General features: G+C 47.1%; 12 non-coding genes across 12 annotated transcripts; all 12 read left to right on the top strand.

Annotated features, from left to right (window-relative positions):
• The first annotated feature begins 615 nt into the window (after positions 1-615).
• On the top strand, positions 616-687 carry trnac-gca (transfer RNA cysteine (anticodon GCA)). The gene has a single exon. It is a non-coding gene; the product is annotated as a tRNA-Cys (tRNA).
• A 968-nt stretch (positions 688-1,655) lies between these two features.
• trnac-gca (transfer RNA cysteine (anticodon GCA)) lies at positions 1,656-1,727 on the top strand. Its single transcript has one exon. It is a non-coding gene; the product is annotated as a tRNA-Cys (tRNA).
• A 968-nt stretch (positions 1,728-2,695) lies between these two features.
• Positions 2,696-2,767, top strand: trnac-gca (transfer RNA cysteine (anticodon GCA)). Its single transcript has one exon. It is a non-coding gene; the product is annotated as a tRNA-Cys (tRNA).
• A 968-nt stretch (positions 2,768-3,735) lies between these two features.
• trnac-gca (transfer RNA cysteine (anticodon GCA)) lies at positions 3,736-3,807 on the top strand. Its single transcript has one exon. It is a non-coding gene; the product is annotated as a tRNA-Cys (tRNA).
• Positions 3,808-4,775: 968 nt separating this feature from the next.
• On the top strand, positions 4,776-4,847 carry trnac-gca (transfer RNA cysteine (anticodon GCA)). Its single transcript has one exon. It is a non-coding gene; the product is annotated as a tRNA-Cys (tRNA).
• Positions 4,848-6,855: 2,008 nt separating this feature from the next.
• trnac-gca (transfer RNA cysteine (anticodon GCA)) lies at positions 6,856-6,927 on the top strand. The gene has a single exon. It is a non-coding gene; the product is annotated as a tRNA-Cys (tRNA).
• A 968-nt stretch (positions 6,928-7,895) lies between these two features.
• On the top strand, positions 7,896-7,967 carry trnac-gca (transfer RNA cysteine (anticodon GCA)). Its single transcript has one exon. It is a non-coding gene; the product is annotated as a tRNA-Cys (tRNA).
• A 968-nt stretch (positions 7,968-8,935) lies between these two features.
• On the top strand, positions 8,936-9,007 carry trnac-gca (transfer RNA cysteine (anticodon GCA)). The gene has a single exon. It is a non-coding gene; the product is annotated as a tRNA-Cys (tRNA).
• Positions 9,008-9,975: 968 nt separating this feature from the next.
• Positions 9,976-10,047, top strand: trnac-gca (transfer RNA cysteine (anticodon GCA)). Its single transcript has one exon. It is a non-coding gene; the product is annotated as a tRNA-Cys (tRNA).
• A 968-nt stretch (positions 10,048-11,015) lies between these two features.
• trnac-gca (transfer RNA cysteine (anticodon GCA)) lies at positions 11,016-11,087 on the top strand. The gene has a single exon. It is a non-coding gene; the product is annotated as a tRNA-Cys (tRNA).
• Positions 11,088-12,055: 968 nt separating this feature from the next.
• Positions 12,056-12,127, top strand: trnac-gca (transfer RNA cysteine (anticodon GCA)). Its single transcript has one exon. It is a non-coding gene; the product is annotated as a tRNA-Cys (tRNA).
• A 968-nt stretch (positions 12,128-13,095) lies between these two features.
• On the top strand, positions 13,096-13,167 carry trnac-gca (transfer RNA cysteine (anticodon GCA)). The gene has a single exon. It is a non-coding gene; the product is annotated as a tRNA-Cys (tRNA).
• Positions 13,168-13,249: the final 82 nt, after the last annotated feature.

Below are 13,249 nucleotides of genomic sequence, written 5' to 3' on the forward strand. Positions count from 1 at the left end.
AATACAAAGGACTGCATCTGACAATCCTCACGTGTCCCAAAGTATTCTGCTCACAACGCACACAGATTTTAGCACAGGATGTAATCATTCCTTCCATCTGGTGGTCATGGGCCCAGCACCCTTACGCTGAACAGCTCTGCTACTTTCCTGCCCAGGCAGGGTTATGGACACCAAAATATCTTCTCACTGGTTCGTTAAGCTTGTAGTGCACTTGGGAAACGCTGCCAGGAAAGGCTTGGCATCATGGCTGTTTAGGGGAGGCTGTCTTCAGCTTCGACACTCTGCTTCCATGACAAAAGCAATCTAGAGGTAATCCTATTTCTTATATCCATGTTTCCGCTGTTGAACTTTTCATACTTGATTATGATTGAAACACAGCGCTTCCAAGACATCAATGCTTATGGCGTAAAGCACTTCTGATGCGAATGTGTGTTCCATTCCTACAGACCGAAATGAAAAAGCTTTTGGCGGTGGTTGAAAAGATCCCCATTTCATGTCTGGGTGCCTCTCTGTGAAAACAGTTCAGATGCTCTTGACATCGGAAGTGGTGTTATCTTATCGATCGTCTCTTTGGCTTGTTGGTTTTCTAGAATTTCTTCCCAAGCTATGGCAGCAGGGGGTATAGCTCAGTGGTAGAGCATTTGACTGCAGATCAAGAGGTCCCCAGTTCAATTCTGGGTGCCCCCTCATATAAAGATTGCATTGTTTAGGCCTGTCTTTTCACTGATGTGAGAGAGAAGGTCCTAGCAAGAGAGCTTGGCCTCCTTGTGCTGCCTAGTGTCCGAAAATGAACCGCACAAGGTTGTTGGGTTTTGTTTTCTTCATTATTAGCAGAGGATGGTTTCTATCCATCGACCTCTGGGTTATGGGCCCAGCACGCTTCCGCTGCGCCACTCTGCTAGCCGTACACCCTAGATGGGACTCGAACCCACAATCCCTGTCTTAGGAGGCCAGTGCCTTATCCACTAGGTCACTGGAACTTGGAAAAAGCTCCTTATATTGATTCTCCTTGCCTATCTTGCCTTTGCATTCTGCGGTCAAATACAAAGGACTGCATCTGACAATCCTCACGTGTCCCAAAGTATTCTGCTCACAACGCACCCAGATTTTAGCACAGGCTGTAATCATTCCTTCCATCTGGTGGTCATGGGCCCAGCACCCTTACGCTGAACAGCTCTGCTACTTTCCTGCCCAGGCAGGGTTATGGACACCAAAATATCTTCTCACTGGTTCGTTAAGCTTGTAGTGCACTTGGGAAACGCTGCCAGGAAAGGCTTGACATCATGGCTGTTTAGGGGAGGCTGTCTTCAGCTTCGACACTCTGCTTCCATGACAAAAGCAATCTAGAGGTAATCCTATTTCTTATATCCATGTTTCCGCTGTTGAACTTTTCATACTTGATTATGATTGAAACACAGCGCTTCCAAGACATCAATGCTTATGGCGTAAAGCACTTCTGATGCGAATGTGTGTTCCATTCCTACAGACCGAAATGAAAAAGCTTTTGGCGGTGGTTGAAAAGATCCCCATTTCATGTCTGGGTGCCTCTCTGTGAAAACAGTTCAGATGCTCTTGACATCGGAAGTGGTGTTATCTTATGGATTGTCTCTTTGGCTTGTTGGTTTTCTAGAATTTCTTCCCAAGCTATGGCAGCAGGGGGTATAGCTCAGTGGTAGAGCATTTGACTGCAGATCAAGAGGTCCCCAGTTCAAATCTGGGTGCCCCCTCATATAAAGATTGCGTTGTTTAGGCCTGTCTTTTCACTGATGTGAGAGAGAAGGTCCTAGCAAGAGAGCTTGGCCTCCTTGTGCTGCCTAGTGTCCGAAAATGAACCGCACAAGGTTGTTGGGTTTTGTTTTCTTCATTATTAGCAGAGGATGGTTTCGATCCATCGACCTCTGGGTTATGGGCCCAGCACGCTTCCGCTGCGCCACTCTGCTAGCCATACACCCTAGATGGGACTCGAACCCACAATCCCTGGCTTAGGAGGCCAGTGCCTTATCCACTAGGTCACTGGAACTTGGAAAAAGCTCCTTATATTGATTCTCCTTGCCTATCTTGCCTTTGCATTCTGCGGTCAAATACAAAGGACTGCATCTGACAATCCTCACGTGTCCCAAAGTATTCTGCTCACAACGCACACAGATTTTAGCACAGGATGTAATCATTCCTTCCATCTGGTGGTCATGGGCCCAGCACCCTTACGCTGAACAGCTCTGCTACTTTCCTGCCCAGGCAGGGTTATGGACACCAAAATATCTTCTCACTGGTTCGTTAAGCTTGTAGTGCACTTGGGAAACGCTGCCAGGAAAGGCTTGGCATCATGGCTGTTTAGGGGAGGCTGTCTTCAGCTTTGACACTCTGCTTCCATGACAAAAGCAATCTAGAGGTAGTCCTATTTCTTATATCCATGTTTCCGCTGTTGAACTTTTCATACTTGATTATGATTGAAACACAGCGCTTCCAAGACATCAATGCTTATGGCGTAAAGCACTTCTGATGCGAATGTGTGTTCCATTCCTACAGACCGAAATGAAAAAGCTTTTGGCGGTGGTTGAAAAGATCCCCATTTCATGTCTGGGTGCCTCTCTGTGAAAACAGTTCAGATGCTCTTGACATCGGAAGTGGTGTTATCTTATCGATCGTCTCTTTGGCTTGTTGGTTTTCTAGAATTTCTTCCCAAGCTATGGCAGCAGGGGGTATAGCTCAGTGGTAGAGCATTTGACTGCAGATCAAGAGGTCCCCAGTTCAATTCTGGGTGCCCCCTCATATAAAGATTGCATTGTTTAGGCCTGTCTTTTCACTGATGTGAGAGAGAAGGTCCTAGCAAGAGAGCTTGGCCTCCTTGTGCTGCCTAGTGTCCGAAAATGAACTGCACAAGGTTGTTGGGTTTTGTTTTCTTCATTATTAGCAGAGGATGGTTTCGATCCATCGACCTCTGGGTTATGGGCCCAGCACGCTTCCGCTGCGCCACTCTGCTAGCCATACACCCTAGATGGGACTCGAACCCACAATCCCTGGCTTAGGAGGCCAGTGCCTTATCCACTAGGTCACTGGAACTTGGAAAAAGCTCCTTATATTGATTCTCCTTGCCTATCTTGCCTTTGCATTCTGCGGTCAAATACAAAGGACTGCATCTGACAATCCTCACGTGTCCCAAAGTATTCTGCTCACAACGCACCCAGATTTTAGCACAGGCTGTAATCATTCCTTCCATCTGGTGGTCATGGGCCCAGCACCCTTACGCTGAACAGCTCTGCTACTTTCCTGCCCAGGCAGGGTTATGGACACCAAAATATCTTCTCACTGGTTCGTTAAGCTTGTAGTGCACTTGGGAAACGCTGCCAGGAAAGGCTTGACATCATGGCTGTTTAGGGGAGGCTGTCTTCAGCTTCGACACTCTGCTTCCATGACAAAAGCAATCTAGAGGTAATCCTATTTCTTATATCCATGTTTCCGCTGTTGAACTTTTCATACTTGATTATGATTGAAACACAGCGCTTCCAAGACATCAATGCTTATGGCGTAAAGCACTTCTGATGCGAATGTGTGTTCCATTCCTACAGACCGAAATGAAAAAGCTTTTGGCGGTGGTTGAAAAGATCCCCATTTCATGTCTGGGTGCCTCTCTGTGAAAACAGTTCAGATGCTCTTGACATCGGAAGTGGTGTTATCTTATGGATTGTCTCTTTGGCTTGTTGGTTTTCTAGAATTTCTTCCCAAGCTATGGCAGCAGGGGGTATAGCTCAGTGGTAGAGCATTTGACTGCAGATCAAGAGGTCCCCAGTTCAAATCTGGGTGCCCCCTCATATAAAGATTGCGTTGTTTAGGCCTGTCTTTTCACTGATGTGAGAGAGAAGGTCCTAGCAAGAGAGCTTGGCCTCCTTGTGCTGCCTAGTGTCCGAAAATGAACCGCACAAGGTTGTTGGGTTTTGTTTTCTTCATTATTAGCAGAGGATGGTTTCGATCCATCGACCTCTGGGTTATGGGCCCAGCACGCTTCCGCTGCGCCACTCTGCTAGCCATACACCCTAGATGGGACTCGAACCCACAATCCCTGGCTTAGGAGGCCAGTGCCTTATCCACTAGGTCACTGGAACTTGGAAAAAGCTCCTTATATTGATTCTCCTTGCCTATCTTGCCTTTGCATTCTGCGGTCAAATACAAAGGACTGCATCTGACAATCCTCACGTGTCCCAAAGTATTCTGCTCACAACGCACACAGATTTTAGCACAGGATGTAATCATTCCTTCCATCTGGTGGTCATGGGCCCAGCACCCTTACGCTGAACAGCTCTGCTACTTTCCTGCCCAGGCAGGGTTATGGACACCAAAATATCTTCTCACTGGTTCGTTAAGCTTGTAGTGCACTTGGGAAACGCTGCCAGGAAAGGCTTGGCATCATGGCTGTTTAGGGGAGGCTGTCTTCAGCTTTGACACTCTGCTTCCATGACAAAAGCAATCTAGAGGTAGTCCTATTTCTTATATCCATGTTTCCGCTGTTGAACTTTTCATACTTGATTATGATTGAAACACAGCGCTTCCAAGACATCAATGCTTATGGCGTAAAGCACTTCTGATGCGAATGTGTGTTCCATTCCTACAGACCGAAATGAAAAAGCTTTTGGCGGTGGTTGAAAAGATCCCCATTTCATGTCTGGGTGCCTCTCTGTGAAAACAGTTCAGATGCTCTTGACATCGGAAGTGGTGTTATCTTATCGATCGTCTCTTTGGCTTGTTGGTTTTCTAGAATTTCTTCCCAAGCTATGGCAGCAGGGGGTATAGCTCAGTGGTAGAGCATTTGACTGCAGATCAAGAGGTCCCCAGTTCAATTCTGGGTGCCCCCTCATATAAAGATTGCATTGTTTAGGCCTGTCTTTTCACTGATGTGAGAGAGAAGGTCCTAGCAAGAGAGCTTGGCCTCCTTGTGCTGCCTAGTGTCCGAAAATGAACTGCACAAGGTTGTTGGGTTTTGTTTTCTTCATTATTAGCAGAGGATGGTTTCGATCCATCGACCTCTGGGTTATGGGCCCAGCACGCTTCCGCTGCGCCACTCTGCTAGCCATACACCCTAGATGGGACTCGAACCCACAATCCCTGGCTTAGGAGGCCAGTGCCTTATCCACTAGGTCACTGGAACTTGGAAAAAGCTCCTTATATTGATTCTCCTTGCCTATCTTGCCTTTGCATTCTGCGGTCAAATACAAAGGACTGCATCTGACAATCCTCACGTGTCCCAAAGTATTCTGCTCACAACGCACCCAGATTTTAGCACAGGCTGTAATCATTCCTTCCATCTGGTGGTCATGGGCCCAGCACCCTTACGCTGAACAGCTCTGCTACTTTCCTGCCCAGGCAGGGTTATGGACACCAAAATATCTTCTCACTGGTTCGTTAAGCTTGTAGTGCACTTGGGAAACGCTGCCAGGAAAGGCTTGGCATCATGGCTGTTTAGGGGAGGCTGTCTTCAGCTTCGACACTCTGCTTCCATGACAAAAGCAATCTAGAGGTAATCCTATTTCTTATATCCATGTTTCCGCTGTTGAACTTTTCATACTTGATTATGATTGAAACACAGCGCTTCCAAGACATCAATGCTTATGGCGTAAAGCACTTCTGATGCGAATGTGTGTTCCATTCCTACAGACCGAAATGAAAAAGCTTTTGGCGGTGGTTGAAAAGATCCCCATTTCATGTCTGGGTGCCTCTCTGTGAAAACAGTTCAGATGCTCTTGACATCGGAAGTGGTGTTATCTTATGGATTGTCTCTTTGGCTTGTTGGTTTTCTAGAATTTCTTCCCAAGCTATGGCAGCAGGGGGTATAGCTCATTGGTAGAGCATTTGACTGCAGATCAAGAGGTCCCCTGTTCAAATCTGGGTGCCCCCTCATTTAAAGATTGCATTGTTTAGGCCTGTCTTTTCACTGATGTGAGAGAGAAGGTCCTAGCAAGAGAGCTTGGCCTCCTTGTGCTGCCTAGTATCCGAAAATGAACCGCACAAGGTTGTTGGGTTTTGTTTTCTTCATTATTAGCAGAGGATGGTTTCGATCCATCGACCTCTGGGTTATGGGCCCAGCACGCTTCCGCTGCGCCACTCTGCTAGCCTTGCACCCTAGATGGGACTCGAACCCACAATCCCTGGCTTAGGAGGCCAGTGCCTTATCCACTAGGTCACTGGAACTTGGAAAAAGCTCCTTATATTGATTCTCCTTGCCTATCTTGCCTTTGCATTCTGCGGTCAAATACAAAGGACTGCATCTGACAATCCTCACGTGTCCCAAAGTATTCTGCTCACAACGCACCCAGATTTTAGCACAGGATGTAATCATTCCTTCCATCTGGTGGTCATGGGCCCAGCACCCTTACGCTGAACAGCTCTGCTACTTTCCTGCCCAGGCAGGGTTATGGACACCAAAATATCTTCTCACTGGTTCGTTAAGCTTGTAGTGCACTTGGGAAACGCTGCCAGGAAAGGCTTGGCATCATGGCTGTTTAGGGGAGGCTGTCTTCAGCTTCGACACTCTGCTTCCATGACAAAAGCAATCTAGAGGTAGGCCTATTTCTTATATCCATGTTTCCGCTGTTGAACTTTTCATACTTGATTATGATTGAAACACAGCGCTTCCAAGACATCAATGCTTATGGCGTAAAGCACTTCTGATGCAAATGTGTGTTCCATTCCTACAGACCGAAATGAAAAAGCTTTTGGCGGTGGTTGAAAAGATCCCCATTTCATGTCTGGGTGCCTCTCTGTGAAAACAGTTCAGATGCTCTTGACATCGGAAGTGGTGTTATCTTATCGATTGTCTCTTTGGCTTGTTGGTTTTCTAGAATTTCTTCCCAAGCTATGGCAGCAGGGGGTATAGCTCAGTGGTAGAGCATTTGACTGCAGATCAAGAGGTCCCCAGTTCAAATCTGGGTGCCCCCTCATTTAAAGATTGCATTGTTTAGGCCTGTCTTTTCACTGATGTGAGAGAGAAGGTCCTAGCAAGAGAGCTTGGCCTCCTTGTGCTGCCTAGTATCCGAAAATGAACCGCACAAGGTTGTTGGGTTTTGTTTTCTTCATTATTAGCAGAGGATGGTTTCGATCCATCGACCTCTGGGTTATGGGCCCAGCACGCTTCCGCTGCGCCACTCTGCTAGCCATGCACCCTAGATGGGACTCGAACCCACAATCCCTGGCTTAGGAGGCCAGTGCCTTATCCACTAGGTCACTGGAACTTGGAAAAAGCTCCTTATATTGATTCTCCTTGCCTATCTTGCCTTTGCATTCTGCGGTCAAATACAAAGGACTGCATCTGACAATCCTCACGTGTCCCAAAGTATTCTGCTCACAACGCACCCAGATTTTAGCACAGGATGTAATCATTCCTTCCATCTGGTGGTCATGGGCCCAGCACCCTTACGCTGAACAGCTCTGCTACTTTCCTGCCCAGGCAGGGTTATGGACACCAAAATATCTTCTCACTGGTTCGTTAAGCTTGTAGTGCACTTGGGAAACGCTGCCAGGAAAGGCTTGGCATCATGGCTGTTTAGGGGAGGCTGTCTTCAGCTTCGACACTCTGCTTCCATGACAAAAGCAATCTAGAGGTAGGCCTATTTCTTATATCCATGTTTCCGCTGTTGAACTTTTCATACTTGATTATGATTGAAACACAGCGCTTCCAAGACATCAATGCTTATGGCGTAAAGCACTTCTGATGCGAATGTGTGTTCCATTCCTACAGACCGAAATGAAAAAGCTTTTGGCGGTGGTTGAAAAGATCCCCATTTCATGTCTGGGTGCCTCTCTGTGAAAACAGTTCAGATGCTCTTGACATCGGAAGTGGTGTTATCTTATCGATTGTCTCTTTGGCTTGTTGGTTTTCTAGAATTTCTTCCCAAGCTATGGCAGCAGGGGGTATAGCTCAGTGGTAGAGCATTTGACTGCAGATCAAGAGGTCCCCAGTTCAAATCTGGGTGCCCCCTCATTTAAAGATTGCATTGTTTAGGCCTGTCTTTTCACTGATGTGAGAGAGAAGGTCCTAGCAAGAGAGCTTGGCCTCCTTGTGCTGCCTAGTATCCGAAAATGAACCGCACAAGGTTGTTGGGTTTTGTTTTCTTCATTATTAGCAGAGGATGGTTTCGATCCATCGACCTCTGGGTTATGGGCCCAGCAAGCTTCCGCTGCGCCACTCTGCTAGCCATGCACCCTAGATGGGACTCGAACCCACAATCCCTGGCTTAGGAGGCCAGTGCCTTATCCACTAGGTCACTGGAACTTGGAAAAAGCTCCTTGTATTGATTCTCCTTGCCTATCTTGCCTTTGCATTCTGCGGTCAAATACAAAGGACTGCGTCTGACAATCCTCACGTGTCCCAAAGTATTCTGCTCACAACGCACCCAGATTTTAGCACAGGCTGTAATCATTCCTTCCATCTGGTGGTCATGGGCCCAGCACCCTTACGCTGAACAGCTCTGCTACTTTCCTGCCCAGGCAGGGTTATGGACACCAAAATATCTTCTCACTGGTTCGTTAAGCTTGTAGTGCACTTGGGAAACGCTGCCAGGAAAGGCTTGGCATCATGGCTGTTTAGGGGAGGCTGTCTTCAGCTTCGACACTCTGCTTCCATGACAAAAGCAATCTAGAGGTAATCCTATTTCTTATATCCATGTTTCCGCTGTTGAACTTTTCATACTTGATTATGATTGAAACACAGCGCTTCCAAGACATCAATGCTTATGGCGTAAAGCACTTCTGATGCGAATGTGTGTTCCATTCCTACAGACCGAAATGAAAAAGCTTTTGGCGGTGGTTGAAAAGATCCCCATTTCATGTCTGGGTGCCTCTCTGTGAAAACAGTTCAGATGCTCTTGACATCGGAAGTGGTGTTATCTTATGGATTGTCTCTTTGGCTTGTTGGTTTTCTAGAATTTCTTCCCAAGCTATGGCAGCAGGGGGTATGGCTCAGTGGTAGAGCATTTGACTGCAGATCAAGAGGTCCCCAGTTCAAATCTGGGTGCCCCCTCATATAAAGATTGCGTTGTTTAGGCCTGTCTTTTCACTGATGTGAGAGAGAAGGTCCTAGCAAGAGAGCTTGGCCTCCTTGTGCTGCCTAGTGTCCGAAAATGAACCGCACAAGGTTGTTGGGTTTTGTTTTCTTCATTATTAGCAGAGGATGGTTTCGATCCATCGACCTCTGGGTTATGGGCCCAGCACGCTTCCGCTGCGCCACTCTGCTAGCCATACAGCCTAGATGGGACTCGAACCCACAATCCCTGGCTTAGGAGGCCAGTGCCTTATCCACTAGGTCACTGGAACTTGGAAAAAGCTCCTTATATTGATTCTCCTTGCCTATCTTGCCTTTGCATTCTGCGGTCAAATACAAAGGACTGCATCTGACAATCCTCACGTGTCCCAAAGTATTCTGCTCACAACGCACCCAGATTTTAGCACAGGATGTAATCATTCCTTCCATCTGGTGGTCATGGGCCCAGCACCCTTACGCTGAACAGCTCTGCTACTTTCCTGCCCAGGCAGGGTTATGGACACCAAAATATCTTCTCACTGGTTCGTTAAGCTTGTAGTGCACTTGGGAAACGCTGCCAGGAAAGGCTTGGCATCATGGCTGTTTAGGGGAGGCTGTCTTCAGCTTCGACACTCTGCTTCCATGACAAAAGCAATCTAGAGGTAATCCTATTTCTTATATCCATGTTTCCGCTGTTGAACTTTTCATACTTGATTATGATTGAAACACAGCGCTTCCAAGACATCAATGCTTATGGCGTAAAGCACTTCTGATGCGAATGTGTGTTCCATTCCTACAGACCGAAATGAAAAAGCTTTTGGCGGTGGTTGAAAAGATCCCCATTTCATGTCTGGGTGCCTCTCTGTGAAAACAGTTCAGATGCTCTTGACATCGGAAGTGGTGTTATCTTATGGATTGTCTCTTTGGCTTGTTGGTTTTCTAGAATTTCTTCCCAAGCTATGGCAGCAGGGGGTATGGCTCAGTGGTAGAGCATTTGACTGCAGATCAAGAGGTCCCCAGTTCAAATCTGGGTGCCCCCTCATATAAAGATTGCGTTGTTTAGGCCTGTCTTTTCACTGATGTGAGAGAGAAGGTCCTAGCAAGAGAGCTTGGCCTCCTTGTGCTGCCTAGTGTCCGAAAATGAACCGCACAAGGTTGTTGGGTTTTGTTTTCTTCATTATTAGCAGAGGATGGTTTCGATCCATCGACCTCTGGGTTATGGGCCCAGCACGCTTCCGCTGCGCCACTCTGCTAGCCATACAGCCTAGATGGGACTCGAACCCACAATCCCTGGCTTAGGAGGCCAGTGCCTTATCCACTAGGTCACTGGAACTTGGAAAAAGCTCCTTATATTGATTCTCCTTGCCTATCTTGCCTTTGCATTCTGCGGTCAAATACAAAGGACTGCATCTGACAATCCTCACGTGTCCCAAAGTATTCTGCTCACAACGCACCCAGATTTTAGCACAGGATGTAATCATTCCTTCCATCTGGTGGTCATGGGCCCAGCACCCTTACGCTGAACAGCTCTGCTACTTTCCTGCCCAGGCAGGGTTATGGACACCAAAATATCTTCTCACTGGTTCGTTAAGCTTGTAGTGCACTTGGGAAACGCTGCCAGGAAAGGCTTGGCATCATGGCTGTTTAGGGGAGGCTGTCTTCAGCTTCGACACTCTGCTTCCATGACAAAAGCAATCTAGAGGTAATCCTATTTCTTATATCCATGTTTCCGCTGTTGAACTTTTCATACTTGATTATGATTGAAACACAGCGCTTCCAAGACATCAATGCTTATGGCGTAAAGCACTTCTGATGCGAATGTGTGTTCCATTCCTACAGACCGAAATGAAAAAGCTTTTGGCGGTGGTTGAAAAGATCCCCATTTCATGTCTGGGTGCCTCTCTGTGAAAACAGTTCAGATGCTCTTGACATCGGAAGTGGTGTTATCTTATGGATTGTCTCTTTGGCTTGTTGGTTTTCTAGAATTTCTTCCCAAGCTATGGCAGCAGGGGGTATAGCTCAGTGGTAGAGCATTTGACTGCAGATCAAGAGGTCCCCAGTTCAAATCTGGGTGCCCCCTCAAATAAAGATTGCGTTGTTTAGGCCTGTCTTTTCACTGATGTGAGAGAGAAGGTCCTAGCAAGAGAGCTTGGCCTCCTTGTGCTGCCTAGTGTCCGAAAATGAACCGCACAAGGTTGTTGGGTTTTGTTTTCTTCATTATTAGCAGAGGATGGTTTCGATCCATCGACCTCTGGGTTATGGGCCCAGCACGCTTCCGCTGCGCCACTCTGCTAGCCATACACCCTAGATGGGACTCGAACCCACAATCCCTGGCTTAGGAGGCCAGTGCCTTATCCACTAGGTCACTGGAACTTGGAAAAAGCTCCTTATATTGATTCTCCTTGCCTATCTTGCCTTTGCATTCTGCGGTCAAATACAAAGGACTGCATCTGACAATCCTCACGTGTCCCAAAGTATTCTGCTCACAACGCACACAGATTTTAGCACAGGATGTAATCATTCCTTCCATCTGGTGGTCATGGGCCCAGCACCCTTACGCTGAACAGCTCTGCTACTTTCCTGCCCAGGCAGGGTTATGGACACCAAAATATCTTCTCACTGGTTCGTTAAGCTTGTAGTGCACTTGGGAAACGCTGCCAGGAAAGGCTTGGCATCATGGCTGTTTAGGGGAGGCTGTCTTCAGCTTCGACACTCTGCTTCCATGACAAAAGCAATCTAGAGGTAATCCTATTTCTTATATCCATGTTTCCGCTGTTGAACTTTTCATACTTGATTATGATTGAAACACAGCGCTTCCAAGACATCAATGCTTATGGCGTAAAGCACTTCTGATGCGAATGTGTGTTCCATTCCTACAGACCGAAATGAAAAAGCTTTTGGCGGTGGTTGAAAAGATCCCCATTTCATGTCTGGGTGCCTCTCTGTGAAAACAGTTCAGATGCTCTTGACATCGGAAGTGGTGTTATCTTATGGATTGTCTCTTTGGCTTGTTGGTTTTCTAGAATTTCTTCCCAAGCTATGGCAGCAGGGGGTATGGCTCAGTGGTAGAGCATTTGACTGCAGATCAAGAGGTCCCCAGTTCAAATCTGGGTGCCCCCTCATATAAAGATTGCGTTGTTTAGGCCTGTCTTTTCACTGATGTGAGAGAGAAGGTCCTAGCAAGAGAGCTTGGCCTCCTTGTGCTGCCTAGTGTCCGAAAATGAACCGCACAAGGTTGTTGGGTTTTGTTTTCTTCATTATTAGCAGAGGATGGTTTCGATCCATCGACCTCTGGGTTATGGGCCCAGCACGCTTCCGCTGCGCCACTCTGCTAGCCATACAGCCTAGATGGGACTCGAACCCACAATCCCTGGCTTAGGAGGCCAGTGCCTTATCCACTAGGTCACTGGAACTTGGAAAAAGCTCCTTATATTGATTCTCCTTGCCTATCTTGCCTTTGCATTCTGCGGTCAAATACAAAGGACTGCATCTGACAATCCTCACGTGTCCCAAAGTATTCTGCTCACAACGCACCCAGATTTTAGCACAGGATGTAATCATTCCTTCCATCTGGTGGTCATGGGCCCAGCACCCTTACGCTGAACAGCTCTGCTACTTTCCTGCCCAGGCAGGGTTATGGACACCAAAATATCTTCTCACTGGTTCGTTAAGCTTGTAGTGCACTTGGGAAACGCTGCCAGGAAAGGCTTGGCATCATGGCTGTTTAGGGGAGGCTGTCTTCAGCTTCGACACTCTGCTTCCATGACAAAAGCAATCTAGAGGTAATCCTATTTCTTATATCCATGTTTCCGCTGTTGAACTTTTCATACTTGATTATGATTGAAACACAGCGCTTCCAAGACATCAATGCTTATGGCGTAAAGCACTTCTGATGCGAATGTGTGTTCCATTCCTACAGACCGAAATGAAAAAGCTTTTGGCGGTGGTTGAAAAGATCCCCATTTCATGTCTGGGTGCCTCTCTGTGAAAACAGTTCAGATGCTCTTGACATCGGAAGTGGTGTTATCTTATGGATTGTCTCTTTGGCTTGTTGGTTTTCTAGAATTTCTTCCCAAGCTATGGCAGCAGGGGGTATGGCTCAGTGGTAGAGCATTTGACTGCAGATCAAGAGGTCCCCAGTTCAAATCTGGGTGCCCCCTCATATAAAGATTGCGTTGTTTAGGCCTGTCTTTTCACTGATGTGAGAGAGAAGGTCCTAGCAAGAGAGCTTGGCCTCCTTGT

The sequence above is a fragment of the Hoplias malabaricus genome, chromosome 6 (genome assembly GCF_029633855.1).
Source record: "Hoplias malabaricus isolate fHopMal1 chromosome 6, fHopMal1.hap1, whole genome shotgun sequence".
In the NCBI taxonomy this organism is placed as follows: domain Eukaryota; kingdom Metazoa; phylum Chordata; class Actinopteri; order Characiformes; family Erythrinidae; genus Hoplias; species Hoplias malabaricus.